The sequence below is a fragment of the Sorex araneus genome, chromosome 4, assembly GCF_027595985.1.
Source record: "Sorex araneus isolate mSorAra2 chromosome 4, mSorAra2.pri, whole genome shotgun sequence".
Classification (NCBI taxonomy): domain Eukaryota; kingdom Metazoa; phylum Chordata; class Mammalia; order Eulipotyphla; family Soricidae; genus Sorex; species Sorex araneus.
Genome location: NC_073305.1, coordinates 12,020,166 through 12,047,109, shown reverse-complemented (window position 1 = coordinate 12,047,109; position 26,944 = coordinate 12,020,166).

Genomic DNA, 26,944 nt, shown 5'->3' with positions numbered 1-26,944 from the left:
GAATGAGGTTGATTAGCAGCTTCTGAGCCACTTTATTTGGGGGTGAGATCCATGTCCCTTTTGGTCTGTTCAGGCGTCTGCCTCATTTTCCCTCTCCTCCACTCTTGCTTTATTGACCCCTGGCGTCCTCCGTCTAGTTTGGGCATCAGTTCCACACTGAGGTGTCACAGATCCTTTCTCAGGCTGTGCAATGGAGCGGTTGTGCGTAAGCCACGGAGCTCAGGGTGTGCTCCGGGCTCTGTGCTCAGGGGTCCTGGGGGAACCACGTGTGGTGCTGAGGCTGGAGCCGGAAGCAGCCCCGTGCGAGGCAAGTGGGGATTGGGTCAACAGAACTTTCCCAGCTGTTTTAGCTGATGCCTTTGTCCCTGTTAGTGGAGAGATCTCTCAGCCCAGGGCCAGGGGGAACGCTCCCCCGCGTGGTCTCCTCGAGCTTCACGTCACACCCCCAGGAGCTGACTTTTGTGCAGGGCGTGAGGGAGGGAACGCTCTTCATCCGTGGATGGGTTTGGATCTTCCGTGACCACCCGTGGGGCTTGGGGGGGCGGGTCCATCCATCCCCCTCTCAGGAACTGACCGCAGGGAACAACGGTCCTTCTGCAGCCCGGGGCCTGTTGGAGGGGCCGCAAGGGCATCTTCTCTCGCTGTCCAGGCCGACCGGAGCGTCCTGCTTCTCTGTCCCAGTGCAGAGGGCTCTGCTGGCCACTGGGTGTGACCGGGACTTTGACCAGGGAAGGAAGAGGAAGTGAGAGAGGAGCCGCCAGGGCAGCGGGCAGTGTGTGTGTGGGGGGGGGGGGTAGCGCATCTCCCGGGCCCGGGCCCTCTGCTGGGAGGATGCAGCTTGGGGGGGGGTGCTTAGAGGGACACAGGGGCTGCCTTCTCTGCAGAGGTGCACCAGCAGAGCTGACGCCGCCTGGGCTGGTTTAGCTCTCCCCAGGGGGTTCAATTATATTATATATATATTATATAATTGAATCACTGTGAGATCATCATCATCATCATCATCATCATCATCATCATCATCATCATCACCATCATCTGTTGCTCGTCGATTTTCTCGAGTGGTCTCTGTAACGTCTCCACTCATCCTAGTCCTGAGATTTTAGCAGCCTCTCTTTCCTCGTCCTTCCCAATGGTACCGCATTGGAGGCTCTTTCAGGGTCAGGGGAGTGAGACCCATCATTGTTACTGGTTGTAGCCTAGTTCTCCCTCTCGGAGAACCTGGCAAGTTACCGAGAGTTTCCTGCCCGCGTGGGAGAGCCTGGCAAGCTCCCCGTGGCGTATTCATATGCCACTGTGAGATAGACCCTTACAAAGCTGCTCATGACTGGATTTCAGTCAGACAGTGTTCCAACACCCATCCCCCCACCAGTGTACATTTCCCAGCGCCAGTGTCCCCAGGCCCCAGGTTCCCTTCCAACAACCCCACCCCTCACCCCCCACCCTCTAGCCTGCCTCTATGGCAGGGGCTTTCTTCTCCCTCTGTCTCTGTCTCTCTCTCTCTGCTTTGGGGCCCTGTGGTTTGCAATATTGAAACTGAAAGGTTATCAAGAATATCCCAGGAGGCTTCTTGTGCTCTCTCAAAGGATATCCTCATCACACTGTGTGGGGCGTGTCTGCTGCTCCCAGAAGCCCTCTGGCTCTTGCCCAGGTGTGCCCCAGGACCTTTGCACCTGCTATCCCTCTGCCTGTCACATGATTCCCTTGACACCTGCACTCTAGGCCTGCTCCCTCTGCTCCCGCTGGCCTGGAGTCAAAGCTGGCTCTTCCACTGAGAATGTCTCTGGCCTTCTGGCCCAGAATCTCCATGTACCCCCATTTCAGACACTATCTCTTATTTGGGGTCTTACTTCCCCCCTCCGCTACAGAGATGATTTCCCAGGGCTGACGGGGAAGGTGCCCAAGGGGAGAGCCTCACTAGATGGGGATGAGGGAGAGTGAAGATCTCCCAGCGCCCCCCATGGGTGCCACACGAGAGTCATATAAGGATGGCACCTTCTCTGCTGTAACCCGGGAATGCCCGCCCTCGGCACCTGTCTCCTGTGGTCCCGGAAGCCTGGTGTGTCCCTCCCCCCAGCACCTCAAGCCCCTGCCTCCTTGAGCAATCCTGCCGCTGGGAGTCCAATGAGAGGACAAGGACCTGACAGCCGTGGAGGTCACGTTGTAGCATCTCAAAGATACACAGCTGGTCAGAGGAGGGGCCAGGCTCCTTGACAGGGGCCACTCTGGACAGGGGTCTGTCCCCGGGGGGTCCAAAGTCAGCACCCACTGACACTCACCCTCTCATCCCTACCAGAGGGCACCCGCCAAGCTCTGGGAGCATCTCCTTTTGAAGAGTTGTTGCTTAGCAACTGTTGCTAAGCAACATTCATAATTAATGAAGAGGTGAGGGCTCTTGATTGGAAGATGCCCCCAGGAAATGCCGAGGAATCTGCAGGTGGTGGAGGGCAGGGTTCCAAGATGGCCCCAGGGCTCACCCCCAATCATCTTCCCTGGAGAGTGGGCAAGACCCCAGGGCTCGGTCCGGCCCATCACTGCTCCTGTGGTTGGGTTTCCCAGACGTGACAGAGGGACCCTCAGGGCAGCCCACAGATGCTCTCCACAGGACAGGGTCCTCGCGGCCACCTGGAGAACTGCTTCCTGCTGCCACAGATAAGCCAGCTGTCAACCGGCCTGGGGTACCTGGACAGCCTGAGAGGGCACCCGCCGAGAGCCTCCCAAAGGGCGGGACAGTCTGACACCCGCAAGGGAGCGAATCCTGTCAGAGGTCAGTGAGCTTGGACGGGGAGCTGGCTCAGAGGAGACCACAGCCAGGCATGACCTTGGCCTGCCCCTGGGAGAATTCTGAGCGGAAGCAGCCAGGGTCCCGACTCCCGCCAGACACCCAGCCACGTTGCTGTGAGATTGGAGACGGGCGCTGTCTCCAGGCCCTGACGCTGCGCTGATTTGCCCTGTAATGAAGCAAATTGATACACAGCCGATGGGGGACGGGGAGAAGATGCGGGTCTCGGCGCTCTGGAGTCGGGTTTGATGGAAAACGGCTGGTAGGCCCGAGAGGAGGAGGAAGAACCGGAAGACGGGCCAGGACTCAGGGCCTGTTTGCAAGCAAGCCCCTGCGGGAGCCCCCTGAAGGCGGCGGTTGGGAGCCTGACCCAGGATGGGGAAATGCGTCCTAAGGGGCTGGGACTGCCCGAGGTCACACACCAGAGAGAGGGACACTGGGGTCCCAGACGCCTCGTGAGGGGCGCATACGCCGGTGACTTGTCCAGTATGACTTGGGAATGGGGGAGGCCCACAGGGGACCAGGGAGCCTCTTGGGAAGCTCGTAAGTGAGGCTTCCAGCACATTCCAGGCAGTCTTCCTTCATGGGTGCTTCCAGGATTTGGTGCGTCTTCCCGAGCCTTGGGAAGGAGCTTCTAGCTCCTGTGCTGGGGCAGCCGGGTGGGCCCGAGGTTCCTGAGACATGAGTGTGCAGACCCCTCTGATGAACCAGTACTGTCTGCTCCCTGCCCTGGAGATTTCCGTCCGAGGACTCGCCCTCCCTTTCTGCTTTCAGCCTGCTCCGGGCTCAACCTCCTCTCACCAGAATATCCCCACCCTACCCCAGACCCTCTGGGCGTGTGACCAAGGCAGGCTGACGAGATGCCCTGCAGTTGTAATTTGCTCAAAGGGTCCCAAGTATTTGTTTCTTTGGGGGCTCACACCCAGCTGTGCTCAGGGCTTACTCCTGGCTCTATGCTCAGGGATCACTCCTGGTGGTGCTTGGGGGGCCATGAGGGGAGGGGCTGGGAATCCAACCCAAACGGGCCACGTGCAAGCCAAACACCATACACTGTGCTCTCACTCTGACCCCAGGACCAGGGTGAAGCAGGAACATTTATGCTTCTCTCCTGCAGCTGCCTCAGGGAAGACCCTCCTGAGGGTCACACCAGGGACTTTATGCTCCAATCACTCTTCTCCCTACCCCATGGAACTGGAGCAATAGCACAGCAGGTAGAGCGTTTGCCTTGCATGTGGCTGAGCTGGGTTCGATTCCTCCCTCCCTCTCAGAGAGCCCAGCAAGCTACCGAGAGTATCCCGCCTGCACAGCAGAGCCTGGCAAGTTACCCGTGACATATTTGATATGCCAAAAACAGTAACAACAAGTCTCACAATGGAGATGTTACTGGTGCCCGCTCCAGCAAATCGATGACCAACAGGACGACAGTGCAGACAGCGCATGGAAGAGGCAGTGACCCCCTGATTGGTGGGTGTCAGCCACTGGTCTGAGGTCCTGGGTGCGTGGGGCTGATTTGTGTCAGATGGGGCCTCTCTGCCTTTTCTTCCCCCTGTGGTCCCTAAGGAGAGGAGAGAGTGAGCGGGTGGGGTGGTAAGGCCGCCTTGCAGGCCCCAGGGCCCCAACGCTGTCCCAGGGAGGAGGGCTCGTGCTAGACACTGTGAAAGGACCATGTCAGCTCCCATCTTCATCCGGTCGAGCTGCCATCCTGCTGCATCCTCCTGCCCCCCTCTCAGCCCCAGGATGACCCGGAAGTACTTGCCCTGCGTTCATCCTGATGTGTGCCAGCTCCAGGGTCCTGGAGTCAACCTCAGCCAGCCCTTCCCCAGGGCTGCACCTTCTGCTACTCAAATTCTGTGAACCACCGACCTGGGTCCTGGTCAGCGGACTCGGGCTGGAGCACACACAGCGTGGTTGGTGGGGGGTAGGGGACCCTCAGGCTGGAAAATCATGGAAAAAGGGGCCTCAAAGGGATCTCAAAGGGAGGCCCCTATTCAAAGTCCCCAACCCACAAACAACAGTCCACGGGCAGCAGGCCACGGGCAGCAGGCCACAGATACCAGCCCCCACACACCAGTCCACGGACAATACCTCACAAACAAGACCAGAGACACCAACCGTGGGTACCAGCCCACGGAGAGCACCTTGCTGTGCTTCTCTGAGAGGCAGCTTCAGGTACAGTAGCGGTAAGAAAAAGGAGCAGCCAATTGGGGCACAACGATGAAGAAAGGCCAGTGGCGTTTCAGTGAAGAATTGGGCCTCAGAGAGAGAATGGATATTGTTGCTGTGCTCAATGACAAGATTTTTTTTTTTTGCTTTTTGGGTCACACCCGGCGATGTACAGAGGTTCCTCCTGGCTCTGCAGTCAGGAATTTCTCCTGGCGGTGCTCGGGGGACCCTATGCGATGCTGGGAATCGAACCCGGGTCGGCCACGTGCAGGGCAAATGCCCTACCCGCTATGCTATCGCTCCAGCCCTGATGATGACAAGATTTTGAATTGAGAGGCTTAGACCTAACAAAGATGGGAATTTTTAAACGTGGAAAATAATAACATAATAAAAGATAGGAAAATGGGATTTAGGTAAAGCGATAAAAGGTGAGGGAGCAAGGAGACGCCGCGCAGGAGGCTGGCGGAGATGAAGACTAAGAATGAAGTTAATGTCCATGAGTCGTGTCGGGGGGAGAGGAGACGGGGGGCTGGAATGAGAGTGAGGTCTCCGCAGTCACGGGGATCAGAGAAGAGCCGCAGGGGAACACCGTGGGAGAGTCGAGAGGTAAAGGCCTAAGGCCCCTGCCTTGCACATGGCAGCCCTGGGTTCGATTCCTGGCACCCCATAAGGTCCCCCGGGTGCCCCCAGGAGTGATTCCTGAGTGCAGAGCCAGGACCCAGCGCGGAGCACTGCCGGGTGTGGCCCCAAGACAAACAAAAGAGGGTGCCAGGAAAATCCCAGTGTCGCCCTGCAGAGCCCCGGGGCCAGAGGGCGAGTCTGGCTCTGGAAACAGTTTCACACTTTCCAGTCCTCGGCCGGTGGCTCAGGGCCAGGCACACCCTGGACAGAGCCTGGCCATCAGCCCACGCCCACCATCCCGTGGGCTCTGGGCATGTACATGCATGTGCATGCATGTGCAGGGGTGTGTGTGTGTGTGTGTGTGTGTGTGTGTGTGTGTGTGTGTGGATGTGCCTCGGGGCACCAACAGACCAACAGGGCCCTGTCACTCACTGGATGGGTGCTGCACCTCCACCCCAGGGGCTCCTGGAGAGGGTCCCCCCGCCCCACAGCAGGGAAAGTGGCGTTTGTGGCTGCCTCGATCCCGCCCACAGAGCGTCTTGCCAGTCTGACAGGGAGAAAGACATTTAGGAAACGGGGACAAGGCTGCTACTCCTGGTCCTCTCTGGGCTGCCTCCTCAGGGACCGCTTAGGCAATGGCAGGGGAAATTGTCCTGTGATGTGTGTGTGTGTGTGTGTGTGTGTGTGTGTGTACGTGCACGCGCATATGTGTACATGTGTGTGTATGCATGCATGTGCGTGTGTGCACTCATGTGCGTGTGTGAATTCACGGGGGCACATGTATGTTGACTGCATGCATGCATGTTAGGACGTGTGCGTGCACATGCATGTGTATGACTTACCCGAAGCCTCTTCACGGGTGCTCCTGGATCCACAGAGCCGGTGACTCCTGAGGGGTCTCATCCCCACACAGCCAGTGCTTTCTGGGGGAGGGAATGCACGGCCTCAGCCGGGCGCCCTGCGACCTGAAGTCAGGGAGACCCGGGGGTCTGCGTGTCCGGGGGCTGAGTCCAGAGCAGCTGGAGGGAGAGACTTCGGGGGGCTGAGAGGTCTGGGTTTAGAGGGGAACAGCTTAGCGCGGGTTGCCTATCTCAGCCGGGAGACCCGGGGCCCAGCGGCAGCCCAGCAGGCTCTGGGGAGGTGACGCTGGGCAGAAGCCATCTTACCCCCGAGGGTATCAGCCGAAAAAATGATGGTTTTCACAATAGCGTTTGCCACTTCTACAAAAGTCGTGACTGGCGAGTTGAGCTGGCTAGCCAGTCTTGTCTGGTTTGACTTGGCCGTGGCCAGTCTGGCCTGACCTGATCTGACCGGCTTTGACCTGGTCTGACCTGGTTTGAGCTGGTTTGAGCTGGTCTGGGCTGGTCTGGTTTGAGCTGATTTGAGCTGGTCTGGGCTGCTCTGGTTTGACCTGGTTTGAGCTGGTCTGGGCTGGTCTGGTTTGACCTGGCTTGAGCTGGTTTGAGCTGGTCTGGGCTGGTCTGGTCTGATCTGGTTTGAGCTGGTTTGAACTGGTCTGGGCTGGTCTTGCTCTGTCTGGACTGGTTTGAATCAGTCCGGGCTGCCTTGGACTGCTTTGAACCTGTTTGCATTAAGCTGGTCTAGCTGGTTGAATTTGGACTGGGCTGGTCTGGGATGGTGCGGGGCTGTTTTGAGCTGCTTTGGGTTGTTTTGCGTTGTGCTAGTATGGCCGGGCTGGGCTTCTCGGCATGGTCTATTCTAGGTTTGAATGGCTTTGAGTTGGCTTGAACTTGGCTGGTCTGGACTGATCTCATCTGGTTTGAGCTGGTTTCGGCTGGTCTTTTCTGGGCTATTCTTTGTACTGCTTTGGGCAGGTTTGGGAGGGGTTGGGCTGGGCGGGGCTGAGAAGGTTCCACACCTGAGGTATTGGGACTTGGTATAGGGAGGCCCCTGTTGAGGAGAGAGGAGGGAAGAGGGAGGGAGGGAGGTAGACAGACAGACAGACAGAGAGACAGATAGACACAGAGACAGACACAAAGACACAGAGACAGAAATAGACAGACAGACAGACACAGAGACAGACACAAAGACACAGAGACAGAAATAGACAGACAGACAGACAGACACAGAGACAGACACAAAGACACAGAGACAGAGATAGACACATAGACAGACAGACAGACAGACAGAGTCAAGCACTAATCCCATGTCATGTCTACTTCATTCTGCTGGCCAAAGCAAATCCCACAAATCACATGGCACAGACCCATGCAAAGTTGGCCTGGCACTCAGCACCTAGTACTCAGCACGTGGTACCTAGTGGAGGATGGAGTATAGGGGTGGACAGGATGTGCTGTGCTGACCCTGGGTGTGGACACAGAGCCAGAGGCAGTGGGCAGAGGGACATGGGAGAGGATCTCTGGTTTCAGGGGTCACAGGAGTTCGTCTGTGGGTTGGAGGTGCCAGGCGGGCATTGGGCAGCGGGCCGCAGACCCAGCCCTGACTGAAGGAGGCGGGGACTCCTGGGGCCTGTCGTCCTGTACCGAGGCCCAGGCAGCCCCAGGATTAAACAGACTTTGTTGGGATTTACTGCTGCCAGTCAAGTTCAAGTGCATTTTTAAGAGCTTAATTTGCGGCCCTGGGTTTCGAATAAAATCATCAAGTCCAGTCGATTAAACTCATTAACGCGGGTGGACTGGCTGGCGTTCGAGCTGCCATCAGATTCGGAGAATTAATTAGGGGCCTGTTATTCTTTGTTGGGATTAGTGGAGCCAGCCCAGAGGCCCGGTTTTCGCTAAAAGACAGGCCCGTAATCTCTTTAGCGCGGCCCTGGGAGAGAGAGATCAGGGCGGCTTCCGTGGAGCAGCAAGCGCCATGCTGGGTGCCTTTGATTCTGCAGTGGGGGCCTGGGAGCCCAGGGGTGGGTGCAAGTGGGCCCCCTGGCACGGGTGGGCTGGCCTGGCCTGGCTGGGAGACCACCCAGGCTCAGAAACCTAGGAAGAGGGAGCCACGTGGCAGATTGCTACACTTTTGCCTTCAAAATCAGCCCTAGCAGGAGGAGTTGCAACACCATCTCCTTGTCTACCAGACCATGTGACCAGCCTTCACCTAGTGTGTGTGTGTGGGGGGGGTGTTGATCAGCCACTGAATTGACATGTGGCCCCTGAAGAGCCTATCAAAGTCTTGTGAGGGGACCTAGAAGAACCCACAAGCTTGCTAGTGGGGACAGAGACTTCCCTTTCACATAGCGAACTTCTGGATCAAGCCGTACCTGAAGCTTCCCCTGGGATGTTTCAGTCCCTGAACCCAAACTCCTCCTCCTTTTCAGCTGAAGTTGCTTGAGATGGGGTCTCTGCCACTTGCCACCAAGAGTCCAGCTCAATCAACCCCCAAGTAGGGACCCCTGACTTCCCAAGTATTGGGGCTGGAACTGCGTTCCGAGTTTTTTTCCCCCCAACTGTCTATGTTTTAACTGTGAGAAAATGGCGGCCTAGCTGCCAGGAAGCTGCCTGCTTACTGGGGGTGGGAATGTGGAGGATTCGTCCTTCTGGTTGCCCGATATTTGCCTTTCTGCAGGCAGGTCCCCTCACATGGGTGGGTCCGACTTGGTTAGTACGGGGTGAAACTTAGTAGGGGTGTCCTGGGGCGGGGTGTGGCCAGAGAGGGCATTAAACCTCCAGGGGAGCGGGACTCGGGCAAATACCCAGGGTGTGTCATCCTCGTGTCTCTGGGTTCCTGGTGGCACTCTCCCCGCTGCCTGACTGCCTGGAACTGAGTCCTAGCACCCAGCTGGTAGTCTGAGGGGCTGATGCTCCCGGGTTCCGGCTGTCTGCACACCCCACTGCTTTCTGCTTCTGCCCCCCGTCCGCACTCCGTGCAGCAGCGGAGTAAAATTTCACACATTCTCAGTCAAATCATGTCACTTGCATGCTTAAAAGCTTCTGAGGATGCTTAGAATTCTGCCCGAATGCCCGGCCGTGTGCTGTGTGCTGGCGCATGTGGGCGTCCGGAAACAGCCGGGTTGAGCGCCGCCTCCCCGTCCCCCGCCCCCCCCCCCGGCTGTGACCGGGGCTCTGGGGCTCTGGGCGGGAGCTGGGGGTGCAGCTTGCTCTGCTGCGGCGGGTCTGGGCTCAGGACACCCTCAGGGAGCTGCTCGAGGCTGCCTGGAGCTCAGACAGACGGGGCTGGAGACGTGGAGAGCAGAGGGGTGAGGGGGGTGGGGGTGCGGGGAGTGGGGATGCGAGGTAACGGGCCCACGGGGGCCTCTCCGCAGGGCAGCGCCTTTGACACCCCAGCCCACTGTAATACTTGGCCCAGATGCCTGGTCCAGTTCCCGGCCTGCTCCAGGGCTACCGTTGGAAACGCTGGGAATCCCAGCCCTGCCGGTCAGGTGTTTGGGTCTAGGGCTGAGCGTTACGGGGCTTCTAGCAGGCGTCCAACTTGGGGCCTGGGGCATGGTGGTGTTTGCCTGCGTCTGAGCTCTCTCCTCAGCTCTTCACCTGCTCCTCTGCGCATCTCCTTCTGTTCTCTCTCTCTCTCTCTGTGTCTCTCTGTCTCTCTCTCTCTGTCTCTGTCTCTCTTTAAGGGGCGGAGGAGGTGTTGGCTCCACCTAGAGGTGGTTGGGACTCACCCCTAGCTCTGCACTCAGGGGTCACTCCCGGCAGTGCTCAGGGAACCTTCTTGTGGTATCAGGAATGTCACCAGGGTCGGCCACCTGCAAGGCAATTAAGTGCCTTACCCCCGAGCTATCTCTCAAGTCCTCCTTTTCTCCTTTCCCTTGAAGTTTTTGGCTCTGGTTATGAGCTTGGAGACAGACTTTCTCTTAAGCATCAGAGTGGTCACTGCCCTCTCCGAGAATATTCTGGAAAAGCCCCCTTCAATAGAAAGGTCATGCAAGCTGCAGACGTAGCTAACTTTCATGGTTGCCACCTTCAAGAAAGCAAAATACATTTAAACTTATTTATATATGTGCACATGCCTTTAGGTTTCTCCTGAACATGTTTTCTTTAATCTAATATACCCAAAATATTGTCATGTGACATGTAATCAATCAACACCTGGGCATTAATGGGAGAGCCTTCTATTCTTCTTGTTGTACTAAGTCTTCAAATCCAGCATATATTTTATGCTTAAAGCACATGTCAATTCAGTAACTAGATTTTCCTTGGGAATATTTGATCTGCATTTAGATTTGATAAAATGTACAGTTGAAAGAGGAGATTTATGTGCCAAGTTATGCCAAAATACCTTAATTGATTCGAACATCAGTTTTTTTGACTTAGATGATTTAAAGCCCAATTAAATCAACAACAACAACCAACAACCCCCACCCCGCCGGCCCCCCGCAGGACTCCCTCTCACCGGCCACAGCACCAGTGAACAAGAGCTCCGAGGGGCTGATAGAGAACGTTTCCATCACTGCATAAGGCTCCACAGGACAGGGTGTTCTAGGGCGTTCCATGTGGCTCTCTCAACCTCCATCTCCCATTGGCTCGTCGAACCTCTCTCTCTCACCGCCCGCCCTCACAGCCTCTCTACCAGCTGGTCCCGTGACCCCGTCTGGCCCAGGGGTCACCGGAAGGCAAACTGTTCAGTGGAGAAGTGGGAGGCAAACCCAAGTGCCAGCTACAGCTCTCCAGGAATCCCCGCAGTCTGGCTTCTGGCTCTCACTGGGAAACGGGGCTCGGGCTGTGCGATTCCTACCCAGGGCACACAGCGGGAAGGGGCCAGGCGGAGGCTGGGGCATCTGGCACAGAACCCGGCTCTGTCCCCAAACTGCCTGGCCTCAGAGAGGAGGAGGCCTGGCCTCTGGCCTCTGGCCTCGGGAGGAGATGGGCGTGGGCTGGGTGTGAGATGCAGGGCCCTTCTGAGCCACGGCATCACACCGCACTGTCCCAGGGGTACCAGGGACAGTGACCCCAGTAGGTCCAAGAACAGGAAGCTCCCTGGGCTGGTGGTGGCAAGGGGGGAGCCCCTGGATGCAGCCAGGCCTGTAGGCCTCTCTGCCCGGCTCAGTTCTGCTTGGCTCTGGGTGGGCTTTAGGTCTTTTCTTTTTTTTGGGTCACACCCGGTGATACTCAGTGGCTCTGCACTCAGGAATTACTGCTGGCGGCACTCAGGGGGACCCTATGGGATGGACGCTGGGAATCGAAACCGGTTGGCCATGTACAAGGCAAAGGCCCTCCCCGCCGTGCTATTGCTCCAGCCCCTAGGTCTTTACTCTGGGGAGGGGTTCCCCACGACACACTGTGCGCCGTGATTCAGCTACTCCACAAGAGTGGGCCCCAAAGGTGGTTCTAAGGGACACGGCCCCGGCATTGGTGTCTCTGTGGATCGGTGGGCTTGTCCCTGCCCAGGCAGAGAACCCAGCGCCACCCCCAGAGCCATGGGCGGGAAGGAGGGCCTGGGCGGGGGGGAGGGAGTTCAGCAGTGGGAGCCCTGGCTGTGGGGGAGCGGAGCAGTGGGGGCCCCCATTGAGCCCGCCGGGTCACGGTGAGAATGCAGCCCCCCACCCCGCCTCCTTCACACCCGTCCTCCAGGCTGCTGGGCTTGGCACAGAGCCCCCCCACCCCCGGCTGGCTCCTGGGGCTGGGGGTGGACATCTCACCGGCATGAAGGATGGCAGCCCGAGAGGGGGGACGTTGAGATGGACAGTGTGGGGTGAGCCAAGCCTGAAGGGTGTCCCTTGCCCCACCTCTCGCTGACAGGAAGTAGCCACAGCTCTGTGTGTGTGTGTGTGTGTGTGTGTGTGTGTGTGTGTGTGTGTGTGTGGTGGGGCTCTCTGGAGCCTGCATGGTGCCCCGGCATCCCTCAGAACCTGTCTCCCATCTCTCACCCCACCTCCCGTGACCCCACTAACCCCCCTGCCCAAGGTAGGGGTGTTCGTGGTTGAATTCCTCGTCTCCCCCACGGCTCAGAACCCCTAGCCTGGCTCAGAGGTGCCGGCATCTGCCCTCCACCGGCTCATCCCATGGCCACGCGGCCTGGCACGGGCACAGCAGGCCATGGTGCCTAGCTGGGACCCTGTTTGAGAGGGGCCAAGAGGTGCCTGGTCTGCGCTGGCAGCCTCCCCAGCCCCACATGCCACCTCCCTGTCCTCACCTGGGGAAGCTCCCTCCTTCCCTCCTCATCAATAGGCCTGGAGGGTCTCCTCCGCGATCGCCCTGGCAACCACCCCAGGCGGCTGCCCTGGGAGGCCAGCGCTGGCCGATCTAAGACTCACTTCTTCAAGGCCCTGGCCAGAACCTCCCAAGTGGACTCGGGGCTGAGGGTCCCCTGGCACCTACCCCTCAAAAGGCCAATGCGAACTTGACTTTTTTAGAGCCTAGGATTGGGGGTCCACTGGCCCACGATAATGGGACCCAAAGGGCTGGAGCACCCATGAGGTGTCCATCCCTCCCTATGGCCAAGGGCGGGGCATAGCCCCAACATGTGACATGATGATCTGGGTGTGGGTAAGTCAGGACACGGGCCACAGTCTGTACCTAACAGGGCAGGCAGGCTGAAATCTGGAAGTTGAGTGCTCCCTCTGGCTGGAACTGAGTGCTCTCTCCACTGGGAAGTGAGTGCTCCCCTACCCAGAAGTGGGTGCTCCTTCTGCCTGGGAGTGTGTGTGCTCCACCAGGAAGTGAGTGCTCCCTTCATCTGAAAGTGAAAGCCCCCTCGACTTGGGGCTAGGGAGGTCTGGCCTGTGTCAGAGGGGAGGCGGGTATCGGGCACGCTGACCCCCAGGTCAGGGAAGGCTACAGGTAAGCCCCCGGGGAAAAACACCAGTGCCCCCTCCCCCAGGATGCGCCCCTCCCGCTGTCGGCCGTTGGCAAGAGCCACTCAAGTCCTTCCTCTCCCAGTGTCACTGGCACCCTCTCCAGCCCACCCTGCCGTTCAGCCACTGCACACTCTAGGGATGGTCTGGGCAGGCCAAGAAGGCTTCCTGCAGGAGGCCCCCCCAGGCTGGGTCTAATGGAACTGGTAGATGAGCTGCAGGTGGTGGGTGAGGGGTGGAGACAAATGGGAGGGGGGTAGGGAGGGGGGATGGGGCCATGACAGTCAACGGGGGTTGGGGGGAGATGATGAAGGTAGAAAGGGTCATGTTGCCCTTCATAGGACATGCCCTACCCGTACTCCAAGAGGACCACACCACATTGGATGGGGTTCAAAGTAGGAGGCAACCAATCTTAGAGGGAAATATTGTTTTAATAGGTATAAACATATATCACTGTCACTGTCACTGTCATTCTGTTGCTCATTGATTTGTTTGAGCGGGCACCAGTAACGTCTCTCATTGTGAGACTTATTGTTACTGTTTTTGGCATATCCAATACGCCAAGGGTAGCTTGCCAGGCTCTGCCGTGTGGGCTCGATACTCTCGGTAGCTTGCCGGGTTCTCTGAGAGGGGCGGAGGAATCGAACTCTGGTAGACCGCGTGAAAGGCGAATGCCCAACCGCTGTGCTATCGCTCCAGCCCCACATACATACATATATATATGTATGTATGTATATATATATGCATATAGATAAGCACATAAGGCTCAACCTTTAACAACATGTTAGTGATCTTTTATGGAAGAGCTTAATGGCCCCTCCATGAAATACAACAATCTTCACACTCTTTCTGCTAAGGAAACTTTTTTGGAGCATTTTCAGGGTTTTTCCATCACAAAAAAATACAAAATATATTATTTCGGTTCTGCCTTGGGGCAGGGATTGGGGTTCGGGATGGAAACATCTGAAATATGGTGGCGGGAAGGTGTCCTGGTGGTGGGATTGGGGTTTGAATATTGAATATAATCAAATATTGTGAACCACTTTATAAAAAGAAGTTTATAAAAAAGAAAAGTGATGCCTCTCTCCAGTCCTGCAGTCTCTGCCCCAGCGTCTGTCCCAATGCCTCGGGGCACATTGTTTCCTCAGTTTCCTCATCTGTGCAGAGAGCTTGAGACGGGGACCACTCCCACAGTGTCACCCCTGGAGCAGGGGTTCGAGAGGTGCCATCGGCCCCATCTGGACGGATGGAGTCAGACCATGCAGGCCGGAATGTGGGACCTGCGGCTGAGGCACCTGGATCCTGGCTGAGGGCACAGCTGGTGCCTTCGAGGGTGCTTGGTGCCTCTCGCCCAGCTGCTCCCCAGGCGAACGCCGACGTTCCACCATTGGCTCTTCATTTCTTCAGCTTGAGCACTTGATCCCTCTGGGAGAACATCCCATCCCCTTAAACTCCTTCTCGGCCTTCTCCATCTTGAGGGTCTCAGCACACGCCCCCCCCCCCTGCTCCCCCCCCCCCCCGCAGCTTCTCCCATCTGCAGGACGATCAGGCAGCCGGCCAGGGGTTCAAGCCTGTTCCCTTTCCCTTCCCATCTTCCTCGTCCTGCTCCATTCCTCAGGCCGGGCCCTCTGTGTCGCCGGTGCCTTTGCTCCTGTGCCCCATCCCTTCACCTGCCTGCAGAGACCTGCAGAGACCCTGCAGAGACCCTGCCCCGACGCCCCAGGCTGGCCCAGCCACCCCGATGTTGACCTTGCACCTTTGGCTCAGACCCGTGTCTGGGGCAGCCTCCTGCCATGGTGGCTGCTCGCTGGGGCTGAGTGCCCAGTCTCCTGGCATGTGGGTACTTGGTCGTGGGCACTGTGCACCCGGAGGATGACCCTGTGCTCTGGAGCTCGCGCCCGAGTCAGATGGGACGGCAGAAGCCAGCAAGTCCCTGTGGGCAGTCCTGTGGGCTGGAGGGTGAGGAAGCTCAGATTTTAGGGACGCCTGCCTGGGGCTAGGGGTCAGCTCCGCAATCCCGATGCTCCACAAGGAACCCACGCTGTGTGGGCTGAGCCCGGGCCTGCGCCTGCCCCCCACGCTGTGTGGACGGAGCTCTGGCCGGCACCTGCCCCCACCCCAGACCCCGTCCAGCACCCCAGAAGTGCCCAACTGACTTTTCTGGCCCGGGTCTGCTCCCTGCAGGATTCAGGGCAAGGCCTGGCAGCCCCCCACCGTGGGTGGCACCCAGTGGTCCCCTCTCTGTCCCTCACGCCACCGCCCAGTGCAGCGGGAGGGAGGCAACTTCCGACAGCTGCTGTGCGCGTCCCGCTGGTTGCAGAGAGCTGGGAGAGGCGGCAGGAGAGAGATTTAATTACAACCTGCCTGCCGCTGACCCCCTCCCGGGCCACACCCCGGGCTTGGCACACTTTAATTAAAAACCAGGAGCCCCCCCCCCCCCCCCCCCCCCCCCGCTCAGCTTGCTGCCTCCTGCTGGTGGGGCGTGGGGCTAGAGAGGCAGCCACGTTGCTGCAGCCCCCCCCCCCACACCCCGCCCCGATGCTCCGGGCTGGGGTGATGGGGGGCGGGCAGCATACCAGCACTGCCTCCGCCATGGGCATTTCCCCCTTCTGATCATCGGCAGCAAAGAAAGCGAACAGGGGTCCAGGTGTTGCCCTTCCTGGAGCCCCTGTCTCTGCCCCTGAGCCTTGCCACTCGGTGCTGAGCTGTGAGGGGAATGGGGAGGGGGTGGGCACCGGTTATCTATCAGGCTGGGCCCTGAGAACAGACGCCAACGCTATGAATGGGGCTAGGCAGGGCCATTCTTCCCAAAGCGGGGGTCTCCATCTCCATCGGTGGGGTGCGCCAACTCCCTTGTCACTGTGGGGCCGGGGGCAAGTCACCCTGTCCCTTTTCTGCCTCTCTGGGGTGGTCTGGGCTGCCGAGTCCCACACACTGCCCGAGGTCCCTCTTGGGGAGCAGAGATGGGTAGCCTGCAAATATCAGGGTCAGTCTCCCCGGAAGAGCCCCGCAATCCGAAGGGACAGAACTGAGCTCCGTCTCCCGGTTCCCCAACCCACCAGGGACAGATACTTTTTTCAAATTTATTTAGACTCTTTTCATTTTATTTTGCATGCTTTTTAAATTTTTTTTTTTGTCCTTGGGTTGATCTCATTAAAGGATATCCCGCTAATTACTGTTTTTAAATTTACTTTTTTTTGGGGGGTAATTGTAGCAAAATACATGGAACATAAAATTACCGGCTCACCCGTTGTAACTGTAGCTAGCTGAGCTATAAGTCGTAGGCAGGACTGCGTGGCAGGCGGAAACTCCACTTCCCTCGGGCGCCCACCCTCGGCCTCCCCCGGCAGCCTCTGGCTTTCCCCTGTCCCGGGACCTGAGCATAAGGAAGACCTTGTCTGGGTGCCACCACACACCGGACCCTTGGGAGCTGGAGAGATTCCCGAGTGAGTGTCCCCTGCCGTCCTCGTCTTCTCCCTTGTCTACAGAGCGTGGGCCAGCGTGTCCATCTGATGCAGGCAGGCAGATAGGGAAGGGAAGGAAAGGGTAGTACATGTCTTGGGAAGTAACAGCCCTGAAGTCTCGAAAGCTAACCTTGCCAAAATAAAATAAAACCAGAAACTAAGGCCTGATAAGACTTTCACCTGGCCAGTTACAGACCTCAGACAGAAGCTCCAGCAGAAACAAAAGGCCAGAAAAGGAATTTCAAAGACCATCACCACTCCCAACCCTACCCCCTAGGCAACCCCCTTAGCAAGGGACTTTGACCTAGGTAGAAGCCCCACCAGAGAGCAAGCAGGTAGGAGAAACCCCTAACCGCCACCTAGGAGAAAGGAAAGGCCAGCAAATGCTGCCTGAGCCCTGTGTGACTTGTGCCCTGGTGGCCGAGCACCTGTGCTTGAGATGTGTACTTTCTTATCTCATGCTGAGGGGGGTGTGGGGGGCTCTCTCCGCCCTTGGAGAAGCCCGAGTTCTCTCTTGAGCATGCTACTCTGTCTCTTCTCCTCCCCTCCTTCCGAAAGATCCAAATGAAATCTGTTCTCCTTCACTGCCTGTCTCCTCCTGAAAGTCTTTCCTGCGAGGCAAGACAAGAACCCAGTAATCCTGGGCGGCAGAGGGGGATGGGGAGAAGGTGACCGTCTTTCTCCTCCCCGCTTCACAGAAGCCACCGTGGGGCCCACCGGCATCACGTCCCTTCAGGCTTTTGTGTCAGAGGCTGCAGCCGAGATGGGCAGCTTGCAAAGTTAGGGTTCAGTCTCCCCAGAACAGCCCCGCGCTCATGAGGGACGGAGATGGGTGCTCTGTTTCTCAGGTCCCTAACCACTGTGGGACCCAGTCCCTGCGGATTCTCTTCAAATGTCTTTCTGATCCCCACGGCGACCAGTGCCAAAGGTGACCTGTGGGGTCTCAGGACAAGCTCCACCTGGTTCCTTGGACCTTCCTTCCTGCTCTGAGCAAGTTTCTGGGCGAAACAGTGTCTTACTTTGGATCTTTGGAATATACCCCCAAACAGACACACACCAGGAATCAGATATTTGGGGTCCTTCACTTCTTTGGATAATGTAGATGAAATGGCAGAGAAAATGCTATCCGTCGGGTCTTGATTTGCTTCTTTTGGTGGGGCGGTTGTGATGGTGCTCGGGGCTCATTCCTGGCAGTGCTTGGGGGACCATAGTGGTGCGAGGGTTTGAACTGGAGCTGGCCATATGTGAAGGAAGGAAGGAAGGAAGGAAGGAAGGAAGGAAGGAAGGAAGGAAGGAAGGAAGGAAGGAAGGAAGGAAGGAGGGAAGGAGGGAAGAAAGGGAGGGAGGGAGGGAAGAAGGAAGAAAGGGAGGGAGGGCGGGAGGGAGGGAAGAAGGAAGAAAGGGAGGGAGGGAGGGAAGAAGGAAGAAAGGGAGGGAGGGAGGGAAGAAGGAAGAAAGGGAGGGAGGGAGGGAGGGAAGAAGGAAGAGAGGGAGAAAGGGAGGGGAAGGAGGGAGGGAGGGAAGGAGCGGAGGGAGGGAGGGAATGGAGGAAGGAAGGAAGGAAGGAAGGAAGAAAGGAAGGAAGGAAGGAAGGAAGGAAGGAAGGAAGGAAGGAAGGAAGGAAGGAAGGGAGGGAGGAAGGAAGGGAGGGAGGGAGGAAGGAAGGAAGGAAAAAAGGAAGGGAGGGAGGGAAGGAGGAGAAGAGAAGAAGGGAGGGGGGAGGAAGGGAGGGAGAAAGGAAGGAGGGAGAAGGAAGAAAGAAAAGAGAAAGATGGGAGGAGGAAATGGATGAGGGAAGGTGTAAGAGCAAATCTGAAGAGATAGTGAAAGAGGAAGCCTCAGTTTACCCTTTTAGGCTGCTGTGAGCAGTCCCACTTTTGACGGGCTCAACCTACATGTTTGACTCCATGCAAATCCCTGGGCTTCTTCTGATAAACAGGGAGTCAACAATTGTCCATTGTAAAATTCTGCCCCAGCGCTAGGCTCACAGGGAGACTGAGATAATGAACAATACCTGAGGCAGGAGCCGGGAAAGACAAACCAGCCCGACCACCTGCCGACTCCCCTGCGTTCTCTGTGATGCCTGTCGCTTGCTGCAGAGGGCCTTTAGAAAGGCCCGTACAAATCCCTTCTTTCAACTTGGTTCTTGGCTAAGTTCCTCCCCCCTTGGGGGACCCCCTTTCTCCTCTACTTTCCAATAAACTTTTCTATTTTCCAACTCTGAGTCTGAGCGTCTTTATTCTTCAATATTTTCATTCCGCAAACGAACACAGAGACCTGCCTCACCTGCGTGCAGAGCGCATGCCCAGACGGTACCTGGGGGGACCCGTCGGGGGGACCGAGAGGCAGGGGGTATCTGCAGGCACCAGTGTGCCCACCCGGAGACCAGGCTGTGGACACTGCTCAGGGCAAGACGGGGGCTGCAGGGTCATGTCAGAGGGAGCACTTTGGAGCAGAGAAGAGGCGTGGAGGGCTGAGCACATGCTGGGGGGTGGGGCAGGAAAACTGACTCCATCCCCAGCATCACACGATACCCTGGGCATCGCCAGGAAGGGCCCCTAGTGCCCCTCCCCCAAAGAGGGCGAACTTTGGGTTGTGGGGTCCTGGAGAGACACTTGCAGGAGCTCCCCAGTGTGGAAGGAGGCGGCTGATTCAACGGGTGACTCCGAGAAGCTTCCTGCCAAGTGTCCCCGGCCACCCTGGAGCAACGGAGACTCGGGATCAGGCGTCCTCAGAGCGCGGCCCACGGGGAGAGGTCGGCATGCAAGGACCGCTCAGCCTCTTGGGGTCAGGCTGTGCAAGTGGGGGTGAGGACCCCGGCCTGTGAGGGCCACCCCGGATGCGCAGACCGCACCGCCAGAGCTCACACAGGCGGCCCCTGCACCCCCAGAGGAGGGCGGGAGCTGAGTTTAAACCATCTCAGTGAATCAGATCAACTTAGACCAAGAGCCCTCCAAGGGGGTCCCTGGCATGTGAGACAGAGCCCACGGCTGGGAGTCCTGGGGGCTGTGCTCAGAGCCCCACTGTGCGGGCACCCTCTGCGTTGTTTGGGGGTGCTCCACCCGACGTCAGCGCCTTCCTGCTTCATGGTGCAGGGTTTGAGGTAAAGGCTCTACCCTGCACCCCGCCTGAGCAGACACACACACACACACACACATACACACACACACACACGCACGCACACACACACACACCACAAACACATACCACACACCATACACACAACACATACACATACACATACCACACACACACACACCATACACCACACACACCACATACACATACACACACACCACACACCATACACACACCACACACACCATACACACATACCACACACACCATACACACACCACACCCCCCCACCACAAACACACACCACACACTGTTGGATATCATTGGTTTGTCCTTTCCCCCTTGCCACTAGGAGCTTAGGTTTATCAGTCACACCCATCAAAGTGCTCCTGAGTCACTCCCATTCCTTTGTTTATCTGTAACCAATTCTACCAGTTTATCTGCTCTTCCTTAATCAAACTCTGTTAATTGGTAAGGTCAGAACTTCCTAGGACACTGAATATTATAACATTGCCTTTCTCTCCTCTTTATGCCTTTTGAATAATTTACTTTAAAGCTATGTCTTTTTTGTATAGACACAAGAAGACAATATTATGTTTTTATAACTTAAGACTTAATTGGCCTCGATATTCCCTCCTGGGCATCTGCTTTCTCCACTTAAGCCTCAGTTGCCCTCAGTTCCTAGCACCCCAAAGTAGGGTCCCCGACGTGGGACGGGAAGGACACACACCATACATATACCACACACACCACAAACACACACCACACACCACCCGCACACACCACACACATACACTATATACCATACATATACCACACACACACACACACACACACACACACACACACACACACACACACACACACACCGTTCTCCACAGAGAGGGTTCTGCTCTGAGTGGGCTGTGTGGGGCCGGGACAGTCTGGTCTTTGCAGCCCCACGGGGTGGGGGTCCGGGGATCCTCGGGAGACTCTGCCCCTGGGGAGAACACGGGCCCTTCCTGAAGTTTCGCTAGCAGTGAGGCTGAATCCACTTTCCGGGTGTTGAAACAAGCCCCTCCCACCCTGGGGGTCATCCTCCCCACCCCACCCCGCCTCCTAAGTCCCAGTGTCAGGTATGGCCTCCTGGGTGAGGACCAAGGTAGGAAATGAAGTCAAGGTGCTGAGGGTAGCTGGTTGGCATGTTGCCACCACCACCACCACCACCACCACCACACACACACACACACACACACACACACACACACACACACACACCATAAACACACACAGAGTCCAAGATTTGCAAACTGAAACGTCTGCTGAGGCCAGAGGGGAACACGCAGTGGAAAAGTGGGCAGGGTGAGACAATAGGGAATGGTGGGGACTGGGGCAGAGTGGCAAAACCCGTGCTCCTTTTTAGGCCCCTCGACCTGCAGGAAACGTGGGCCAGTCGGAAGCATTTTTTGAGCCTCAGAAAGAAGTGGGGGAATTCCAGTTTTTAAGGACTTTTACACTTTCAAATGCTGGCAGCGTATTCATTTTTTGGAGACGAAGTGGCAAAAATAAGTCTGTAGGCTGGATTTGTCCCCACGGGCTCCCTGCGAGTGTGAAAGGGACCAGTCTTGGTGTAAAGGCGAGGGAGGGGATGGACATTTTAGCACCTGCCGGTGATTGTGAAGCTCACATAAGTACTGGCCTTGCTGAAAGCCAGCTGGGCCCAGGGCTGGCATTCTGGCCGGGAGACCGGGCTATCGGCTACTGGCGGGAAGGTGCTATAAGCCTTCAGCGAGACGCCACCGTGCGGGGAGTTGGCACCCCCAATTTCACCAGCCCTGCCGCACCACTGCCTCCTGGGTCCCCTCACGCTGGCTCTCTGGGAGACTCTGGGGGTGCAGGAGGCCAACGGGAGTGTGTGGTGACACTGTGGTCTGGGCCACCAGCCGTGGCTGCCTGACCGGCGGACATGGGTCAGTTTGTAATCCACCTGCAGCCCCGCGGCCAGAGCTCTGTCAGATGGATACTCCAGCCGTCCTTGATCAGAGACGGGACCAGCAGACAGTGGAGCCCGCGCCCCGCGCTCTCCATGGCCCCTCCACCCTCTTCTGAGTAGTCGGCTGCACTCTTTCTGTTTTAAAAAGATACAGTTTCTTTTAACTGAGATATAGTTACAAAGCTTTCATGTTTGAGTTTCAGTCATACAATGATGAACACCCGTCCCTCCCTCCACCAGTGCACGTTCTCCACCACCCATGTCCCAGTATCCCGCCCCATCCCAACCCTCCCCCTGCCTCTATGGCAGACAACTTCCCCCAGACTCTCTCTCTTTCTACTTCTGGGCATTATGGTTTGCAATAAAGATACTGAGAGGCCATCATGTTTGGTCCCTTATCTACTTTCAGCACTTATCTCCCATCCCGAGCGATCCCTCCAACCATCACGGACTTAGTGATCCCCTCTCTATTCCAGCTTCAGTTGGGTCTTTCTAAGCTCCCCAACATTCAGGGAAGAAAACGGTGGTCCAACGCGTAGAGCATCGACGTGGCCATCAGCCGCGTTTCTGAGCCCAGCTCCTGGGCCCACCATAGTATTCCTGAACTTTTTGGAAAAGGCAGGAAAGTAGGTAGGGAAGACCCCTCCCCCGCCTCTGGCAATGGATTCCTGGGAAGTGATAAAAACAATCCTCCAAGGCTGCAAAATCCCACCTTGTGCACACAATAGCGAAGGCCAGATAAGACCTTTAGCTGGCGCCAGCCCAGGCGGGGAGAAGGCTGGACCCCTCTCAGAGAGAAGCTCGGGCAGGAACAAAGGCCAGGACCGGAATATCAAAGGAGACCATCCTCGCTTCCAACTCTATATCCCTTGGCAACCGCCCTAGCAACGGACTCTTACCTCAGTAGAGAGCCTCACGCAGGGCAGCTAGGGAGAAACCCTATAAAATCCAGCTCGGAACAAAGGGAGCGCACGCCTGGGACCCCCCCGCGTGCCATCCGGGCCCATGTGCTGCCAGACTCCATGTGAAGTTGCCAAGAGCATGTCGTGCCCAAGCACATGTGTCGCCCGCATCTCCCCTCTTGAGATGTGGACTTTCCTGCTTTCATACCAGATGCCGGGATGTGTGCGGGACTCCCGCTCCACTCTGGGGAAGCCCAGGTTCTCATCTTGAGTGAATTATTCTCTCTGTCTGTCTGTCTCTCTGCCTCTCTCTCTCTCTCTCTCTCTCTCTCTCTTTCTGTCTCTCTCTGTCTCTCTCTTCCTCAAAACTTCCTATTATATAAAATCTGTTACACTAATGGCTTTGATGTAGGGAAGGGCCCCTGGGGTAATGGAATTCCTGGGCAATAATAAAACCAATAGCCCTGAAGTGGCAAAAAAAAAAAAAAAATGTTCATCTGTGAGCACAGGAACCAAGGCCTGATTAGACCCTCACCTGGTGCCAAGAGACCCAGAGAAGGCTGGATGCCCACCCCCGCCCCCCAGCTCCTGCACGAACAAAGGCCAGAAAAGGTATCTCAAAGAGGACCTGTTGAGGACCACTCCCAACTCTACCTCCTTGGCAACCTCCCTAGCAACAAACGTTTACCTAGGTAGAAGCCCCAGTGGGGATGCTTGGGTAAAACCGATAAAGGCCACCTGGAACAAAGGGAAGGCGCACATACGCGCACATACGCTGCCCGAGCCCAAGTGCTGCTTGTGCCCACGTGGCCGAGCACGTGTGGTGCCTGAATACATGTGTCGCCCGCATCTCCCCTCCTGAGATGTGGACTCAGGCTCTCTCCATCTCTGGGGACGCCGCGTTCTCCCTTGAGCACGTTCCTCTCTCTCCCTCCGCTCACCCTCCTTCCTCTTCCTAAAAGCCTCCAAGTAAGACCTGTTTTACTTCACTGCTGGTCTCCTCCCGAAACGCTTTCCTGCAGGGCAGGACGAAGTGCCTGCAAGGCCTGGGGAAGGCCTAGCTCTGCTTTTCCCTTCCTGCAAAGAGCAGTTCCCCGCTCCGGCCTGAGCCCACAATCTCCAAGAAATCTGGTGGTGGTGGTGGGGGGGAATGACCAAGCAGACACGGTGATGGGGAGAAGACCAAGGGGCTGTCGGGTGTGGCTTGGCGGCCAGCGGATGGGGCTGGCAGGGCTCTGGCCCCTGCCGCACAAGGGGGTCATCACAGACCTCATCAGTCCCCGGCGTGGCAGACGTGGATAGGGAGAGAGTGACCGTCTTTCTTTCCGTCTGTGCAGGTCCCCCAACTTCAGTTTTCTCCCCCCGCCCCCCAGATTCTTTTCTGTGAGGGAAAGGGGAGGACTGGAACGCCCTGGGTAAGGTCTGGGACTGGCTTTCCTTTCCTGCAAGGAACAGGCTCACAGTCCTACAGTTTCCGGCCGTTCCTGGGTGGCAAAGAGAGAAGGCGACGGATTCCTTTCTCGAGGCTGCTGCTTCTCTCCTCCCTGCATCACGGGTAAGTCACCCGGGACCCCCCTCCCCATCATGTTCCTCTTCCCAAGCGGAAATGCTGTCTCCTTCCAACACTCACTCCCCAGGACCCCCACTTCCGGCTCGGGTACACCCTTCGCTAGCTGTGTCTGTGTGTTTGTGGATCCCGGGCACTTCCTGTAGGATCCCCCAGGATCTGTTCCTTCGTCACCGGGTTCTCTTGCTGAGCACATGTGCTAAAGGAGGTCCTTTGTCTGAGCAAGTTGAAGGGGGAGGGGCACGTCTCTCCTCTCCCTTTCCATCCCCCCACTAGCCAACTCAGTGTGGTTTCTTTGCTCTCAGTTACTCAAAGAATGATAGGGAAGAAAGCTGGGAGAAACTCAACCCCACCTGCCAGGGGGCCGCAGAGATGGCTCAGTGGGTTGCGCTGATGATTAAGTCATCATCATCATCACCATCATGGCTCAGTTGCTCTGCATGCAAAGAGGCTCCAGGTCCATCCCAGGCACAGGCTTTGGTGCTCCCTGGAGCACCTCCTGGAGCAATCCCAGAGTCGGGAGTAGCACCTGGACACTGTCAGGTGTGTTTCAAAAACAAACAACTTGGGGCATGGGGTTTGGGCCACACCTGGTGACACTCGGGCTGACTCTGGGCTCTGCACTCCGGAGTCACTATATGGGATGCCGGGAATCGAACCCTGGCTGGCCAGGTGTAAGACAAGCATCCCTACCTCCTGAACCCTCACTCCGCCTGCACAAACAAAACACATTTTTAGTACAGCAAAGGGAAATGCAAACACACATCTCCGTGCCTTCCCCTCGCCCGTCTCGTCAGCTGGCCGGTCCCTGTGGCTTCAGAGGGAGCTTCTCCTCCATCTCGCTCATCCCAACAAGTCTCAGACCTTGCACGGCGTCTCACGGTCTCCGTGCCTTGCTCCCTCCCCCCTCCCCGCAGTCTCTTCCTTGTGCCTGCCCGCCCCCGTGGTGGTGCCTGTCTGTGGCTGAGTCTGGGTCCGGGCAGTTTGGAACCTGCTGGACCACGGTCAGGCAGGTTCCAGCCGTGTTTCTCCTCCTGCCGCGGGAGGAAGCGTCCGTGTCAAATGACTGTGCTAGATGTCCGTGACTGGTGGATTGGAGCAGGCTGGCTTTCTGCTGACACGGCGGGTCCAACGGGGGGCCACTCAGAGGGTGAGTCCTGGGGGGGGTCAGGCCGGGGCTAGAGGCTGTGGCCTGCGCTGGCCTGGCCCGAGGCCTCCTGTCTGCCCTTCCTCTGCAGGACCCGACCCAGTGTCTGTGGCTGGGGCCCCAGTCCTGGACTCGGATGTCCGTGTTCAAAGGCCACCTGGGGCCAAGGTCATGTGTGGGCTTCTGGCCACGGGGATCCAGGTCGGGGGCTCTCTTGGATTAGGGGTGGGCGAGCAGTGGGGACGGGGTGTGGGCTGCTGCAGGAGGCCTCTCTTCCAGAAGAGGGGCTCTCTTGCATTTCTTTTGTTCTTTGAGGGGGTCCTCCCAAAGCAGTGCTCCCCCTCCCCGGTGATATTCACTCAAGTGGCCGAAGGGGCCAGTGAATACACCAGTTGCTCCTCTCTGGCCTGCTGGGATGAAGGGACCTGACCCCATCCCTGCTGCTGGGGTCTTGGGGTAGAGTAGGAGACTACTCTGGACCCCAGTGCTCACTTCCTCCTCCTTGCCCTGCAAGGGAGTTACACGGGGCATTTCTCTCCTACAAGGCTGAGCCCTGGCTCCCACCCCAAGCAGCCCCCACCATGTTGGTTTTTTGGGGGGCGAGGAGGGAAAGGTGGACACCCTGTGATGCTCAGGGGTTACTCTTGGCTCTGTGCTCAGGATGGGGGGCGGGGACCATACAGGTTGCTGGGGATTGAACTTGGGTCAGCCACGTGCAAGGCAAATGCCTCACCCACTGGACTATGACTCTGGCCCCATCCCCCAATGCTGGTGGGATACCTCAGTCTTTCCATGGGGCCACACCTAACAGTGCTGGGGGCTTAGTCCTGGCTCTGCACCACCCAGGGGTCACTCCTGGCAGTGCTCAGGGACCATTTACGGTACTAGGGATTGAATCCAGGTCAGCTGTGTGCGAGGCAAAAAGGCTTCCCACTGTGCTATTACTGCCCAGGTCCCCCAAAGGCAATTTTAAACAGGTGAGAGGGAGAGAAAACAGGACAAGAAAGAAGAGAGGAAAGGATTGGGGGAAAGAAAAGGAAGATCCAGGACCCGAATAGCCTCAAGCATTCCCGGGGAAGAAGCAGGGGGTGTCGCTCCTTTAAGAAGAAGGAAAGGGACTGTCAGCAGAAAGCAAAGGAGGCTTCCACCCAGGTAGGCGGCAGCCCGATTGTATGCAAATATATGTATCTGTTGGGAGGGGGAGGGGGCCCAGCCTGAGGAAACGGGGGAGAGTGAGCAGCTGATCAAAGGCTGCAGCAGGTCCCAGCCTCTCAGAACCGGGGATCCTACAGCCCCGGAATAATTACTTCTCACAGTCCTGGAGCCTCAGAGAGGCTGTCGCGCGGGGCAGGAGGGGAAACCAATTCAGTGAGGACCTGCTGCTGCATGCTATGGGGCAGGCACAGGGCTGCCTGTGCTTCCTGCAGGCCCCGGGGCGGGCGGGAGGGGGGTGTTGTCCCTGCACTGGGGTCTCCACACAGGAGCTCCTGGAGATGCAGCGGGTCTGAGCTCTGGGGCGTGGGTGGGG